This window comes from Salmo trutta, chromosome 11 (assembly GCF_901001165.1).
Source record: "Salmo trutta chromosome 11, fSalTru1.1, whole genome shotgun sequence".
NCBI lineage: Eukaryota > Metazoa > Chordata > Actinopteri > Salmoniformes > Salmonidae > Salmo > Salmo trutta.
In genome coordinates, this window is record NC_042967.1 from 8580834 (window position 1) to 8590905 (window position 10072).

General features: G+C 41.2%; 1 long non-coding RNA gene across 1 annotated transcript; it reads right to left on the bottom strand.

The window, feature by feature from the left end:
- Positions 1 to 976: 976 nt before the first annotated feature.
- LOC115201952 (uncharacterized) lies at positions 977 to 9187 on the bottom strand. Its single transcript, XR_003879853.1, has 4 exons — positions 9060 to 9187; positions 1472 to 1677; positions 1324 to 1394; positions 977 to 1086 (listed from the first exon to the last, which is right to left on the bottom strand). It is a non-coding gene; the product is annotated as an uncharacterized LOC115201952 (long non-coding RNA).
- Positions 9188 to 10072: the final 885 nt, after the last annotated feature.

Sequence of the window (10072 nt, forward strand, 5' to 3'; positions counted from 1 at the left end):
GCGTTTTTTCTCGGAAAATAGCGATAATATTCCGACCGGGAGACCTTGTTTTCATTCAAACACTGAAAATAGAAAATGGAGTCTTCACATGCACGTGTGCACCCGTGTCATTGTTCTCAGAACGACCACTTTCCAAAAGCCATACTGTTTTTCGCCCAGGGACTGCAGAGTCATCATTCCCCGTTCTGGTGCCTTCTGAGAGCCTATGGGAGCCTTAGAAAATGTCACGTTACAGCAGAGATCCTATATTTTCCATAAAGAGGCTATAGAAGGCCAAGAAATGGTCAGAGGGCACTTCCTGTATGGAATCTTCTCAGGTTTTAGCCTGCCATATGAGTTCTGTTATACTCACAGACACTATTCAAACAGTTTTAGAAACTTTAGGGTGTTTTCTATCCAAATAAAATAATTATATGCATATTCTAGTTTCTGGGCAGTAGTAATAACCAGATTAAATCGGGTACATTTTTTATCCGGCCGTGAAAATACTGCCCCCTATCCTAAACAGGTTAAGCTTGAATGGGCTAGTGACTGTGACAGCATGGAATTCAAATGAGGAGATAGACAGATGGGTCAGGGGAGAAAGAGAGAATGTCCACTTGGGAGAGATGAGGATTCCAGTGCCACCACCCCACTGGCCAGATGCTCTCGGGGTATGCGAGAACACGTGGTCAGACGAGGAGAGAGCAGTAGGGGTAGCAGTGTTTTCTGTGGTCATCCATGTTTCCGTCAGCGCCAAGAAGTCGAAGGACTGGAGGGTAACATAGGCTGAGATGAACTCTGCCTTGTTGGCCGCAGACCGGCAGTTCCAGAGGCTGCCAGAGACCTGGAATTCCACGTGGGTCGTGCGCGCTGGGACCACCAGGTTAGAGTGGCAGCAGCCATGCGGTGTGAAGTGTTTGTGTGGCCTGTGCAGAGAGGAGAGAACAGGGATAGACAGACACATAGTTGACAGGCTACAGGAGAGGCTACGCTAATGCAAAGGAGATTTGGGCAGTAAGTGGAGAAAAGTTGGCATACGTTTCTGAGACGCGGAGAAGGTCCATGTCAGGCATGTATCCATTGAGTGCTTTGTAGAGAGAACTTCTGCAAAACATTTTAAAACCTTAACATCAGGTTGGAGAGATTACTATGACAGACTCATGTAACTTTTCCAGAAACAGCACAAGCCCGAAAGTTCAAATAAAATTAATTTAAATATACAGATTTAGAGATGATATATTTACCCCCAGTCTTTGTCCCAAACATTTGTCATTATCATCTGGATACAATCACAAGAAAATGTTTTCTAAAATGTTTCCATTCTAGGAACCTCCAACTTACCTTATTCCATCAGCACACGAGTTAGTAGGTTTACGGAACTCTATCCCATCAACCGGACCTGGTTTCACACCCTAATTAAAAAGGATTTACTGTTACATAGACTGAATACTTTTCAGGTGCATTTTTTAATGGATATTGATAGACTCACAAGTGTTCTTGGCTGGTGCCAACGCTGTTCTGTGTCTCTGCAGCTGTGAACTCGTGGTGCAGCAGGAATGTTTAGTTGAGAGTAGTGCACTGTCTGGTAAAGAAGGGCCACCAGATGATTGCACAGAACACTTCCTGCAACACAGGAGCAGTGGCTTTGGACCACTATCACTGGTACGGAGTGCTTTAACACCATCTGTGAAGTGACTGAAGTGAGAAACAAGAATGATGCGGCCCATAAATAACAAGAAACATAGTAGTGTCTAGTCTTATTAACTAGGGGCTCATTTAACTATACAGGAATAGATTGTGTCTCAGTAACACAATTACCAAACACTGCATCAACAGATCTTAACAGGTTATTTGGTAAAGTGGGCAATTCTAAATTGGGACCCATCATTAATATCTATCTACTGATAAGATTAAACATTGACACTGTCTCCAACACATTTTGACCATAATGACAGTGTCTCACAGGAGATGTTAACAAGGTCCCTAGTAGCTATCTATAACCTTTCCCTACTCTCATGCTGTGCGGCTTTTCACTCTTCCTCATGGACCTGTGACAGACAGCCCTCACGGTGATCTCCCCTGTCAATGTATCTTTGTTAGATACTGTGTAGAAGACATAAATAACAATTATTTTTAGCTAGCAAATATAGCTAGCAAGCATAACTTAACCAAGCTAATGGAAATACACACACTCAGGTAGATTCTGTCAACGTTACATAATTTTACGATGTAACTAGCTAGCTACAGTTCATAGTTAAATTAGCTAGCTAATGATTGTAGCTAGCTAACGTTATATCTGTCACTGACATCTTGAACCCTTTTCATTCTTGCTAGTTGGAGTCTCTGAGGCTGATTTAACAATTCGATGTACATCATTAATATTAATTTGAGGCAAGTCCCGAAGACACCTAGTAAAAAACTGCGACATAGTGGTAGTAACGTTATATCGTCGATAACAACTAGACTGACCGGAAATTGCCACACCGATAGGAAGTGTGTTTAGAACTTTCGATCATGGAATATGCATAAGGGCTATCGCCATCACACTGCCCTATCCCATCTGGACAAGAGGAATACCTATGTAAGAATGCTGTTCATTGACCACAGCTCAGCATTCAACACCATAGTACCCTCCAAGCTCAACATTAAGCTTGAGGTCCTGGGTCTCAACCCCGCCCTGTGCAATTGGGTCCTGGACTTCCTGACAGGCCGCCCCCAGGTGGTGAAGGTAGGAAACATCTCCACTTCGCTGATCCTCAACACTGGGTACACACAAGGGTGCGTGCTCAGCCCTCCTGTACTCCCTGTTAACCCATGATTGCGTGGCCATGCACGCCTCCAACTCAATCATCAAGTCTGCAGACAACACAACAGCAGTACGCTTGATCACCAACAATGACGAGACAGCCTATAGGGAGGAGGTGAGGGCACTCGGAGTGTGGTGTCAGGAAAACAACCTCTCACTCAACGTCAACAAAACAAAGGAGATGATTGTGGACTTCAGGAAACAGCAGAGGGAGCAGCCCCCTATCCACATTGACAGGACAGCAGTGGAGAAGGTGGAAAGTTAAGTTCCTCGGCGTACACATCACAGACCAACTGAAAGTGTCCACCCACACAGACAGTGTGGCAAAGAAGGCACAACAGCGCCTCTTCAACCTCAGGAGACTGAAGAAATGTGGCTTGTCAACTAAAACCCACACAAACTTTTACAGATGCACAATTGAGAGCATCCTGTTGGGCTGTATCACCACCTGGTACGACAACTGCACCGCACACAACCGCTGGGCTCTCCAGAGTGTGGTGCGGTCTGCACAATGCATCACCGGGGGCAAACTACCTGCCCTCCAGGACACCTATAGCACCCATTGTCACAGGAAGGCCAAAACGATAATCAAGGACAACAACCACAAGGGCCACTGCCTGTTCACCCCGTTACCATCCAGAAGGCGAGGTCAGTACAGGTGCATCAAAGCTGGGACAGAGAGACTGAAAAACAGCTTATATCTTAAAGCCATCAGACTGTTAGACAGCGTCACTAACACAGAGAGGCTGCGGTCTACATACAGACTTGAAAACATTATCCACTTTAATAAATAGATCACTAGTCACTTTAATAATGTTTACATATCTTGCATTACTCATCCCATATGTATATACTGTATTTTTATACCATCTATTGCATCTTGCCTATGCTGCTAGGTCATCACTCATCCATATTTATATGTATATATTCTTATTCCATCCCTTAGATTTGTGTGTGTATTAGTTAGTTTACTTGTTAGCTATTACTGCACTGTCGAAACTAGAAGCACAAGCATTTCGCTACACTTGCAACAACATCTGCTAACCATGTGTATGTGACCAATAACATTTGATTTGATTTGCAGAAGCGACAGGGATGGTAAAAACAGCTTGATTGCCATAGCAACATCAGGGAAACAGGGGGAAAGTGCTTAAAATACAGCAGTTCTGCAACATCTTTAATTGAGCCAATCATTCTCTTTAATTGCCGAGCTCAACACGTTATGGAAAGATTAACTGTATATGACAGAAATAAATTGGCAGATGCAAACATATCATATTTAGCGGACAACAGTTATTGAGGGCTTGAACAAAAAAGGCGGTTTGCGAGTTCCGTTCATACTGGTGAACCGGCGTTTGAGTTGTGTGCAATATCAGCAGTCCCTTGTCTATGGTATATCTTAGCATGCATCATTGAAGACGAAGTTTAAATTGTGTGCAGAGCAATGAACAGATAATGCACAATGTCTCAGGAAAGGCTGTCTGGGTTGGCATTACTCAGTATAGAAAACAGTCGGGCCCGCAACCTGGACCTATAGGCCGTGGTGAAAACATTTGCACACAAAAAAATGAGGACTTCAGGAGACCAGGGGAGTCTCAACTTGGATTTAATTAGATTTAGGCCTAATTTAATTTACCTTGAATATTGCAGCCCATTTGTGTAGGCTATTAGCAAGACAAAACCCGCTAAGTTCAACAATAAATAGTGTCTGCATTTATCCTCAAACCGACGACTTTTTTCCTCATTGTTAGGCTATTTGATGTGTAATTTTTGTTAAAAAGTTGATAAATAACACCTAAATCGCAGCTAAAGACGGTATATAGCTATACATGGTACACTGCATAATGAAACAATCCCTAGTAAGGTAGTGTTGAGGGTGGACTGGCTGTATTATTTGGCATTAATAGACTGGTTTTACGCACTACTTTCTATTCCAGCTGGGAGAGAGCACGAGGACGGCTCATGTCGTGCAGGTTCAGGTAGCCTATACAGGACAGTTGTATATTCAAAATAATAAATTGGTAGATGATTAGTATTCTGTTGTATTTCAAATCAATTTGATAATCTGCTATGTTTGAGTTTCCAACTTTAATTACTTAACAAGTAATTACATTATTGCCACCATTTTCTCAGCCAACAGTCTAAAAATGGCAGCCTTGCAACGCCGTGTATAGCTTCGCGAAATGTTAGGCTTAACCTGAGAAAATGACGACCAAATAGGCCTACCAATAAACATTTATTCATTAGCTAGCTGCACTGAATACGGACACTCACACCGCAAGTGCAAGGACTGCTCTTGCTCTTGTTCATCTAGTTGAGGGACGAGGCACAGGCCTGCAACGTAGAAATGTTACACTACAGAGCTCTAGTAGTTGAGGGGTACCCCGCTTTTTTAAAGGTTGCCACCGTTTGACTGTTATTGAATGTGTATGTTTTTACATGTATGGTGAAATGACTATGTTTTTAAGTGTATTGATTGACTTGGTGCCATACTGATTGGTTTATGTTTACCTGCTATTGAATATCTTATGTCATTTATGAATGTCTATTTATTGACAGAGGTGTTGCTTTATCACTGCCATTTGGCAGTGTGCATTTTGTAAGGTTATACTAAGGGTATCTGAATAGGGAATGAGAACACACCTGGGGTTATGTCATTTTAGTTAGACTCCAGACCACCCCAATTATTTCACATGATATGCTTAAATACTTAACCACTAGGCTAATAATTAAACACGTTTTACTTTCGATTATTTAATTACCAACATGTTATTTCAATGCATCCCTTTGGAGCGCAACATAAAGTTGAGTGACGAATGTGTTGATATAACGGTAATATTGTCAAAATTCCGCTTTTAACCTCTATGGGACCCCTTCCCGTTCTCATCCCGGTAACGGGATTGCTTGACAAGATAGCAAAAATCTAATAATTTCAATTTCTCAAACAATCAACTATTTTACACCATTTGAAAGATAAACACCTCCTTAATCCAACCACGTTGTCCGATTTCAAAGAGGCTTTACGGCAAAAGCATAAAGTTAGATTATGTTAGGACAGTACATTGACAAAACATTACACACAGCTATTTTCAATGCAAAGACGGGCATCACCAAAAGCAGAAAACCAGCTAAAATGATGCACTAACCTTTGACAATCTTCATCAGATGACACTCTTAGGACATCATGTTACACAATACATGCATTCTTTTGTTCGATAAAGTTCATATTTATATATAAAAACAGCATTTTACATCGGCTCGTGATGTTTAGAAAATATTTTCCCTCAAATGCTTCCGGTGAATCAGCGCTACAATTTACAAAATTACTATTCGAAAACATTGGTCAAATCTAATATTGTCATTCAAAGAATTATAGATTAACATCTCGTGAATGCAACCGCATTGCCAGATTTAAAAATAACTTTACTGGGAAATTACACTTTGCAATAAACGAGGTGCTATGCTCAGAAAAATAGGCTAGGCGATACAGGTTAGCGCCATCTTGGAACCATCTAAAATCAAATATACTATTGTAAATATTCCCTTACCTTTGATTATCTTCATCAGAAGGCACTTCCAGGAATCCCAGGTCCACAACAAATGTAGTTTTGTTCGAAAAAGTTAATAATTTATGTCCCAATAGCTCCTTCTTGTTAGCGCGTTCCGAAGGCTACTCATAATGTACGAGGCGCGCGGGACTTGTCATCACGAATGTGCAAAAAATATATATTTACGTTCGTTCAAACATGTCAAACGTTGTATAACATACATCTTTAGGGCCTTTTTCAATCAGAGCTTCAATAATATTCAAGGCGGACGATTGCATTGTCTTACTAAACGTTTCGGAACGAGAGGGTACCCACGGGCGCCCGCGTCATAGTAGTAATGGCCCTCCCCCTATGACCAACTTTCCAGGCCTCTCGTTCGGTCAGTTTCTACCGGAGAAGACTCAAACCACTTTGTAAAGACGGTTGACATCTAGTGGGAGCCTTAGGAAGTGCTAAATGAATCCTAACTCACAGTGTGTTTCATAGGCAAAGTGTTGAAGGTGATTCCACAAATCAGATTTCCACTTCCTGCATGGAATCTTCTCAGGTTTTGGCCTGCCATATGAGTTATGTTATACTCACAGACACCATTCAAACAGTTTTAGAAACTTTAGAGTGTTTTCTATCCAAATCGACTAATTATATGCATATTCTAGTTACTGGGCAGGAGTAGTAACCAGATTAAATCGGTAAGTTTTTTTTATCCGGCCGTGCAAATACTGCCCCCTAGCCCCAACAGGTTTTAACAACAATCAGATTTGGTAAGAAAAAAATAAAAAATAAAAAAAGTTATGCAAGCCAACATATTATATAGGCTATGACTAAAAGTAATCAAAGTGATCGTGTCAGGTGAAAAATTATATCAACACGTTTTATCATTCACCGTGGCTGTCTGAAGTGTGCTATAAAGTTCATAGCTATCATGTGCAACAATGTCAATGAGCGTCATCACTATCTTTGAGGTACCGCGTACTGTCATGATTACCAGCTGAGAAACTTGCCTAATGTCTTAATTTTGTTTTTAAGTTTTGTGTGATGTAGACAAGGGGTGTCAAACTCATTTTGTCCTGGGGGCTGCATTCGATCTTCAACGAGCTCTGTCATATCATTGCGAGAGTTGCGGAAAAAATAACTAGCCAATGTTTGCAATGATAATGAGAAATGAATCGCTATTTTGACTGCCTGTATGTCTTGCTTGTGTTTTCAAATGCTTGCCTAAATATTCTGTTACAACAGACAAAGTATTTGTCTGCCTAATTTGAACATGTCGACCATATCTTCATTGTGGCCTACAACATGAAGTTTCCCCGCAATATCAATGAGGGGGAAGTGGAAGCCACTTGCGCAGCAGAGGCGTAAAAAAAATCCTGCACATGCGCAAAAATCTCTGTATCAACAGCCACGACGAATCGGGTTCCAGAAAACCGTAACCGCAGCCACCCCATTAAAATAATAGCCAGTTTGAAGAATAAAACCAAAATATGCAAAGGACGATATTGCATATTTATACATTTTGTGTACCTATTTAGGATATATCAACATGAAGAAAATTACATATCTATAATTATGCACTTCTGTGTAGTACAGATGAGGGACCCATGATTAAATTCTGTTACCGCAATTCTGTTACTGGGTGTAAATCCACTTCACTTACTGTAGTTCAATAACCAAAATATCAATATTCTAACCAAAGGTATCATTTCATAGCTGACACCCCATTCTTTCTGCAGACATCTTTTAATATTTAAGAGTTTTTGGAAAATGTGGTCACAAAACATTTAGGGAGATTTTATTGAGATTCTGTTACCAAACTTTGCATCTGCATAGGTATTCCTGCAAATGTGTTTTTGTCAAATGTTCAGTGTAACTTGTTAAAAGTAGTCATTGTGCATAGAGTTGTATGGCTTGTTAAACTTTTACATCAATGGTTTTGTTTGGAATTATTTTAAGTAAAATAATCTGAGCCTCAGCGCAATTCCATTACCGTCGAATTGCCTAGAAACAGTAAACCTAGGCTGAAACAAGGACAGTTTAATATTTACCTTACTGAGGTGATGTAGATGGAATAAAGTCATTATATTATTTTCTACAGTATTCTTGCTAACACACTGTTCTTTCTAAACAAGTTTGCTGTCAGTTTGAAAGATACTGATCATAGGAGATTTGATGTGTAACGTAATAAGCAGTACCGTATTTCAAAGAACAGCGCCACAGGAGGCTGCTGAGGGGAGGACAGCTCATAATAATAGCTGGAGCAAATGGAATGGCATCATACGCATGGAAACCATTTATTCCGAAATGTGAAAGTGTGCAAAAGGGCATGGGATAAAGGAGTGTGTGGTTTCAGTGGAAAAATCTGTGGGGGTGCCCAAATGTCTGTTTATTGCTATGGTCATTAATTGTACCGCACAGATGGAATGGAAATCCCAGAAGATTGATTTGGTAGTAGCAGCAGCAGATATTTTAGTGCAGGGGGTTTTGAGAGAAGGGCTTCCATCCAGGATCTGTTAGAGCTTCTTTTTTTGTGAACAAAATGTGCGATTCACACTCCGACCTGTGAAAGGCAGTAATAAGCAACACAGCGTCTAGTCTGCCGGAAAACCATACAAAAAAGAAGTAAACGGTGACCAAGAACAGTTTCCAGGTTAGCGTTATTTAGGGATTTATTAACACTCTGGAACTCAAGATATGACTAATTTAACTGCACAATATCACACACTCACCACATGTAGTCTTTAATTCGCATTGGAGACCAGACGTTGTCAATAGAAGTTATCTAGGGGACGATAGCTAGCTAGATACTAACGTTAGCTAACAATGGCTAACTGTATTGTTTTTCACACTCAAATAGCCTCCATCATGGAGGTGCTAGCGAATGCAGCTGTGACAGAAATATGTAAACTCGTAGACGACGACTATGCAGTGTGTCGTTTGGAAATTTCTCAAAGCCAGAAAGAAAACAGGGCATTGCGGAGGAAACTACAGCTACTGGAACTGAAGGTGGCACGGGAGCGCGCAGAGAGGACAATGCGAGAGCGCGTCCTCGCCAGTCGTCCCAGTAGTGTCAAGATCCTCGACCGATACAGAGGAATGGCAAGAGGTACATTTTGCAGAAGGCCGAGGCTGTAAATATATGCCTGTCGCCTCCTGCACATGTGTTCAGATGTGTGACGGTGGGGGGGGGGGGGGGCATTTTTGTGGCCCCCCCTAAATATGGAGTATGAAATACGTGAAGAACACGATATGACAACAATAACGTCTAATGCAACTGGCCCCAGCTTGGCCCCCCCAGTTGAAATGATCTTGAACCGCCACTGGACAGCGGCCCAGCTGCGACATCATCTCTCAGAGAGGTCATCCCTTTACGGTCTCTATGCTGCCACCTACTGATATGTAAATCAATCTCTTAGGAAAAGTTGGGGTTTCGAAAGGAGTGGACATTTAGAAAGGAACCATATAAGAAGATGTGGGGGTTTTGAAAGGTGCAACTCAAGACGTCGTTTGGGTTATCGGAGGTTAGTCATGGTCTGCACTCTGCAGAGATGACAGCAAGACATTTCAGTTATGCAAAGAAAATGTCTATTGTGAGCTGTGTCTTTGAATGTTACCTACAGGTAGCCATGTATGTAACTATTTTTTTTCGTAAATGTAAGTACTAGCTAACGTTAGCTACCTTAACTTTTTTACAATGTATTATTTATTATTGAATATTTGAATATAATTGATATATCAAGTC